This window comes from Meles meles, chromosome 5 (genome assembly GCF_922984935.1).
Source record: "Meles meles chromosome 5, mMelMel3.1 paternal haplotype, whole genome shotgun sequence".
Lineage (NCBI taxonomy): Eukaryota > Metazoa > Chordata > Mammalia > Carnivora > Mustelidae > Meles > Meles meles.
Window position 1 is genome coordinate 82,165,911 of NC_060070.1, and position 7,533 is coordinate 82,173,443.

Genomic DNA, 7,533 nt, shown 5'->3' on the forward strand with positions numbered 1-7,533 from the left:
GTAAGAGACATAGTATTTCTACCACATAACATCAAAAGCTTAGATAATAGCAAACTGTAGTAAATTAACTTGGAAGCAACAAGTCAAATATTACCTTTGTTTTTAACATAATGTTCAATTACAAGTTTATATAATTTAATTTTTAATAAGGCTATTAATAAAGAGCAAAATTGCTGCAAATTAACAATAGACTCTTTCAAGCTTACATGAACTGGCTTCAGGATGTCACTGCCTCTTGAATCCTAACTACCAGGATTCTCTTCTTTCTATGGGTATTTTCTTGGTTGCAGACTGTTTTGCAAATTCCCTACTACTACCTCTTTGGTTTTTAAAAGTTCTCATTTTTATTTCCTGAACTGGAATGAAATTAAGAAATGAGTACCAGGGGCGCCTGGGTGGCTCAGTGGGTTAAGCCGCTGCCTTCGGCTCGGGTCATGATCTCAGGGTTCTGGGATCGAGTCCCACATCGGGCTCTCTGCTCATCAGGGAGCCTGCTTCCCTCTCTCTCTCTCTCTGCCTGCCTCTCTGCTACTTGTGATCTCTCTCTGTCAAATAAATAAATAAAATCTTTAAAAAAAAAAAAAAAAAAAAAGAAATGAGTACCAGAGGTAGGAAAGGTCTTTAATCATTAAAGAGCAAGCTGTGAGACAAGGCAAAGAGCTCTGGGGTGTGGAGTCAGGAGCCCTGGCCTGAGATCCTGTCCTGATATCCTAGATGTACATTTTCAATTCAGAGCTGCAGAATTCTTATCTGTGAAGTGCAGTTCATAGCCACCTACTTCACATGTCTTTTGTGAAAAATACATAGGAAAACATCTACGGAAATATTTTATAATTAAAATTTATGATGCAAAATAAATCATTTTACAATATGCAATTTTTTCAAATGAGTTTAATCTCTTAGAACTTTTTTATAGAAATGCCTACAAATAACACATCATGTTAAGTTTTGAACTTATGAATTTTTAATTAATTGATAAAATACTGCAAATTATTCTTGCTGTTCTGATTTTGTAACAATCAGTTCAGCGTTTGCTATATTAAGATCATGCATGTGTTCCCAGACCTAATTCTTTCCCTAGGTCTGATTTTATAAACTGCTGGTGATAAAATCAAGTCCTGATTTATATGATGCATCTCATGTGGGAAGGGGTCTATGGCTCTTGGTATTTTCAATCTATCCTGAGAAATGATAGCACAGCTAGTGTAATAACTTTTGAAGATAACCACTGTTAATTTGATGATAACGTTTCCATTTACTGAATTGTGAAATGATTGTGCCTTATTTTCTAAGTGATTCTAATATCATTAGAAGCATGCCAGAGCAGACTGGTGAAGAGAAAATTGTGCAAATTTTTTTTTTAAAAACTGCCGAGCATATGTTTTAAAAACACTGCATTCACTTCAGTTATTCTCTTTATAGCTTTGGTTTCAGGACACTCTCCTGAAGATGGGATTGGAGAGGACGAGGCAGCTGGATGTGGTAGCAAATCTTCTGGGTTAAGAACCACACATCCCAGGTTCCATGCTCCTGTTTTTGTAAAGGGAGTGGACTGAGTTGCTTTCCTGTACTAGGTTTTGAAGAGACTTAATTTTCATCATTCTAGTCTCAGAACATTGTTGACATTTGGTATTTTAAAATGTTTTAGAGGAAGCAAATTTCAATACCCAAAACTTAACCAGAAGTGTATCTACAAAATTTTTAGCAAAGAGGATTAAATGAAAGGAAATACGTTCCCTCCTCCCATGCAAAGTTTCATCAAAGGCTGAGAAAAGTTCTACAGAACTTTAATGAAGAAGGATCTTTCCTAAACGTGTGTAGTAGTTGGTGTAGAAGAAATGTACTTGGACATTTGAATAATCCCAGGTCTTAAGTTGCCCGGCGTGTTTTAGTCCTAAAAGATACACTGACGTATGTTCAGTGTTTAGAATTTGGGGAAACTGCATATTACCTCTCCCAAGTATGTTCCATAAAACCCTTTACCCCCATCAGTTAATATCTTTGGAACATTCAGCAGAATGAATTTAGGGAAACCAGTGGTTCATATACATCTTGATTTACAGAGTTGAATAGTGCTAGTAGTGGGTACTCTACACAATCTGTGTGGGGCTCTAAGGGAAGCTGCAAAAATGTCAGAAATAACACTGTCTTTTCCATTTTAGAGTTAATCAATTCACAAAGGCAGTTTTTGGTGGTAGATGACTGAGACATGGGAGACGAGGATACCTTCAATATCCTATCCAGAAATTCAAGTATTTAATAAACCTAGAGTCAGAAAACTCTACCTCTTAATAGCTATATAACAACTATGGGTAGGTCAAATTTCCACTTTCACAAGTGAGGGAACTGGTTCATTTCAAGCTAACATTACCTAATTTTAGTTTGTCTGACATTCATCTAAGTTTGTGGTTGTAATTTGGAGAGCAAAGACATAATGACCTGGAGTTTTACTGGTTTTTCAGTTACTCAATATTTAGAATTTCTTTTTTGATAGAGGAAAGTGATCATATTTTGAATGTTTACTGCTACTTGATTACAAATGACAATTTATAATTAAAGATATTTTTCTAGTTTAGAAAAAAGTTTGTATATATTACAAAATAGGTAGGTTTGGTTATGAGCGTTTCCATTACAGAAGATACCAAATATATTTGAGAGAGCTTGAATGCAGGAATAACATTCAAGAAATCAGGATTTCACATCTAACTCACATTAAAAAAAAAAAAACTTATGACACAATTTCCAGTTTCTCTGAGCCTCATTTTCTTATCTTTTCAACTGCAATGACTAAGCAAAATAATCTGATGTTCTTTCTAAATTGGCCTATTATTTCCTTATAATTTTACTAACGAGTCCTTTTAAGTATTGACTCACTATTTAAGTGGTTATTTATAAAATATTATTATCATTTGTGGATTTTAGATTCCTAAACACACAGTAGGCCTTTACATAGGAACATACTTTGAAATAGGTCTTTTCCTTAGAGAGAAACAGTCCAGAGCCCCTTTGTTATTATACCTAAATGATGATGATTACTTTGCTCTTTAGTGACTGAGGTGTATAGAGAAGGGAAATGAAAGTAGGCAGAAAATTATATGAAAAGCCACCTTCTCCAGATAAATAAAATGAAACATCTCCAAAGATATAAGTCAAATGAAACACAAAATTTGACTTATTTCATATACTTTAGTATTTTACCCTTAAAAACATACCAGCTACAGGAAGATCTGTAGAATGTCTGAAAACACCTCCTTTTATTTTTCTTTTAATACCTAACTCCAAGTCTTCCTGTTTCTAAGAGTTGATTCCTCACCCTTAAGTGGTTCTCCAACCTGCCTCTTCGTTCTCTGAGATTTTCCCCTTGACACAGAGCTCCAAAATCCACACTTCCTCACCCATCTCAAAACATGGGCTTCTAATTCAAACAAAAGGAAAACTAAAACAAACCAACAAAAATATAACTTTCAGTACGAATAAGAATAATTTTACATAAAAGTGAATGTGGTAATTGCCTGGATCCTACAGGGTTAGGTACAGAAGCGAAAATGCCACCTGAGCAATTCCTCAGATGGTATGAGTCCTTCCTAGAACTTATTTATTACACAGTAAAGAAGAGTAGGATGTTCTTTCTGAAATACTTTTCTTGGGAACTCAAAATATAAGCCTCCACCATTGACAGGGTGGAGCATTTTTAGATTTTTAGATTAAGCCATGGGAAATGTAGCATGATTTACAAACACAACAGCCAAGAATAACAGCCTTTCTGCCATCCGTGATTGGCATTGCTATTATAGACTCTATTATAATCTTATCTCGATGTCCAACGAAGCTATTCATTCAGCAACTAAGCTCACGTCAAAGACAAGGCAGAGTCTACTTATTTGCAGAATAATGTTCTTGAAAAACACAGTCTCATTGCTCAGACAGAACCAAAAGCATACATGACATGGTGTAAGGTGCTTATGATAGAGGATGGCAGGAAATGAAGTCGAAACAGAAATACCAGCTGAGAAGGTGTTTAATCTCTGAGGTGTGAGGTATTACATTCTAGCACTCTCTCTGACTGATATCAGGCATGAAAGGAAAAACTAGCTAAAACATATGGGGAAAAGGACACGTAAGTCCCTTTGATGTCTGTGTCAGCAAAGCACTTTGCTTTCACATCCAGTCTTTAATAGAACAGCTGAAGTTCCTGGTTTGTAAATAAAGGAAGTTAAGAGATTGCTGAGTAGAGTCTGTCACACACAGAAAAATGCAACTGCACTTCCATGTATGTCTGAAACCAATATTCATGCACACATACACATACACTCACATCTTAGAGCTATCTCATAAGTAACTCTATTCCTGCTTTTCATAAGGCCTGCAGTTTTCAAATAATTTTTGCCATGGAAAACTAATGAACTCCTACAAAATGCATATATTCAAAATCTTGAAGACTGTTGGATAGTTCCTCTATTCTCACAAGGCAGAAACTGAAGGCCATGAGCACAGTAGTGATTAAGCCAGGATCTCTGCATGCAGAAAGATCAATAAAACACAGAACTGACTCCTCAGGAGGAGTGAGGGGAAGACACAGTAACAGCAAACTGAATAGGAGATTTTCTCAATGATTCAGAGCCTCCAAATCCATGAGAGCAATGACTACAGGTGAGGCAGATAAATCTCAGCACCAAGAGAATCCAAACGCCACACCCCATTGGTCTTCCCAGTGGACAGTGTTAGTCCACACAACCCAGGTTTATAGGAAGGAATTCTCTCTCCATCTCTGTCCTCACCAGTGACACATGTGTGCTGCCATGCTCCTCTGGACTTACTGCCTGACACCATTTCCTACCAAGGGTTGATGGGGGAAACTTAGAAAACATTCAAAGAAATTCATGCTATTCAAGCAGGTCTATTCCACTCACCCAAGACAGCTGCATAGAATTCCAGAAACTAAGAATTGGGACTGAAATCTGAGATTGCCTAAATACAATTCCACCCAAAAAGAGTCCCCTTAATTTCTCTTCAGACTGTGGCAGTGTCTCTGCTTCAGTGACTGTTCCTTGCATGCATTCTCAAAGACATGTAGATATGTTGATGGTTCAGGTTTGGGCCACTGTAAATATTAATGAAATTTATCTTATCTTGAATTGTGATCTGGTCTCCTGTGGTTTCACCCAGGGATTCTGCCTGGTCCTTAAAAGAGAGGGATAAGAGGTATCTTTTTTTTTTTTTTTCATTTTATTTATTTTTTTCAGTGTAACAGTATTCATTCTTTTTGCACAACACCCAGTGCTCCATGCAAAACGTGCCCTCCCCATTACCCACCACCTGTTCCCCCAACCTCCCACCCCTGACCCTTCAAAACCCTCAGGTTGTCCCAACCTCCCACCCCTGACCCTTCAAAACCCTCAGGTTGTTTTTCAGAGTACATAGTAAGAGGTATCTTTTAAGAGATTAGAAGTTTTTAGTTCTAGAAAGTTTTTAGCATTGACATTGAATATATCAACAGCCAATTTTCAGGACAGATACTGTTTTAGAAAAGTATCAGTATACTCCGCATGTGGTACCTCCCGGTTTATCATGATTTCTTAATTACTGATGGAAACTCTGCAACTGTGTTTATAAGTCCTTTCCATAAATGATAGGGCAATTTACTAAAATTAAAATGATTTTGTTTATATGAGATCAGTATCTTTTATTGTTTCATCATGTATTTCAGACTTTATTCTACTTTTCCAGTTAGAAAACTAATTTTATTGATCTTCAATATGGAAGAAAAATAGCTGAGTAGAAAAGCACCTGTCATTTAAAGTAATACAGCATCTAGGGGCCCTGTGGGCTGGTCTTGTCCTTGTCCAGCTCACTCTGTGCCTTTGGTAGCACTATCACAATTCTCTTCCGTTCTAGTCTTTTACCTATTCTCATATTCTTCCAGACCTCTGCCACTGTTTTACATGCATTCCATATTTGGGGAACTTTAGAACTTGAATTCATCACAGAATCTTCTGTCAAGTGTCACTGATTTCTTTGTTGGTTTCCCCTTTATTTTTTTTCCTAAGAATCATTAGCAGTATTACCATCAGATTTTCACTTTTTTTTTTTTTTTTTTTTTTTTTTCATTTCAAGAGTGCCTGGTTTTACAGTGTGATATCTCGTTTCTTCCCCCAACTTTTGGAGCCCAGCTTCTGTCAAATCTAGAGATATGCTTGACTGGGACTAATATTCTTTACTTCTTTTTATGCATCCTAAGATATTTTCACCCAAGATTCCAATCACTTACAAAGCTCAACTCCAAAATTGCTTTATTCCATCCAAGCAATAAAGTCTCGGCAGGACTCTATGCTATGACTGCCTCTCTCAGATTTAGAATTCAGATGTCAGAGGGTTTCATGAATACACATATTAACACATGTAACTGGATTAAGAAACAAAATCACCTTTTTTGACAGATAGTAAATCTGATCTGGATGATTGGCTTGACATGAGGACTGCTTTGCCAAATAAGTTTATTTTCCATAAATTAGCTAATTCTATAGTTCTGAGATTTTAACAATAGTGTCTTGAAAGTGTGTGAAAAGAAAGCATTTTATCAAAACTACTTGTTAAATGTATATCAAAACTAATAATAACAGCTATTGAATACATCTCAGTAAAAAAAGCCTTTTTGGTATACTTCCTATAAATTGAGAAATAAAATGACTCTAATGACAGGGTGACAAATATTTTTGCAAGTCAGAACCAAAATTGAAGAGAACCTAATTGAATTGCCAGCTGATAGATTAATAAAAATATTTTTGATGATAGATCACTATATGAATTTTTGGCACATAACTTGGAAGGAGTTCAAGGAATTGAATGATATTGCTCTCCCAAAACTCTTTCCATTTTTATCTTCTTACTTATGATAATAAGTTTTTTCCAAGCTTACATATACATAGAATACAAAAATATCAACTAATTTATGTTGAACTTGTCTTAATCAAATAATAACTGATATTCATCTGGGAGCAAACAGGCTATTCTTAAGAGATTCTTTTCAATAATATTTTCTTTTTTTATATTTAATAAGTATCAAAATCTATAATATGTTGTTTTGATCAATTGGGTAGTAATAATTTTCACAAACTTCAATCTGGTGGAAATTCTTTAACACTTAGAGTGTTATGGCCAGGAAAATAAAAGTAATTAAAAACTTATACAATCATTCTTTTGGCAGAGATATATGATAGGTGACCAATGAAAGACTTTAAGAAACATAAAAGTGGACTGTACTAGGGTAAAATTCACTGGAAAAATACAATGGAAATATGAGTTCAAAGAAGAAAACAAAACCTCAACTGAGTGGTATTGCTATCCTAAAACACTTGCCAACTATTAAATAAGAACTTGTTTCTATATATTTAAATACACATTTCTTGAACCACAGAAATTAAAAATTGGAAGAGAAATTAAAGGTTGACTATTAAACTGTTTTCATTTTTACTCGCTTGCATTATTAGAAATAATTCTGAATAATTTTATGTTCCCTCAAATATTAAATTGACT

At 35.2% G+C, this 7,533-nt stretch overlaps 1 non-coding gene across 1 annotated transcript; it reads left to right on the forward strand.

Annotated features, from left to right (window-relative positions):
* Nucleotides 1-983: 983 nt before the first annotated feature.
* LOC123942919 lies at nt 984-1,111 on the forward strand. Its single transcript, XR_006818542.1, has one exon. It is a non-coding gene; the product is annotated as a small nucleolar RNA SNORA72 (small nucleolar RNA).
* The last annotated feature ends 6,422 nt before the right edge of the window (nt 1,112-7,533 follow it).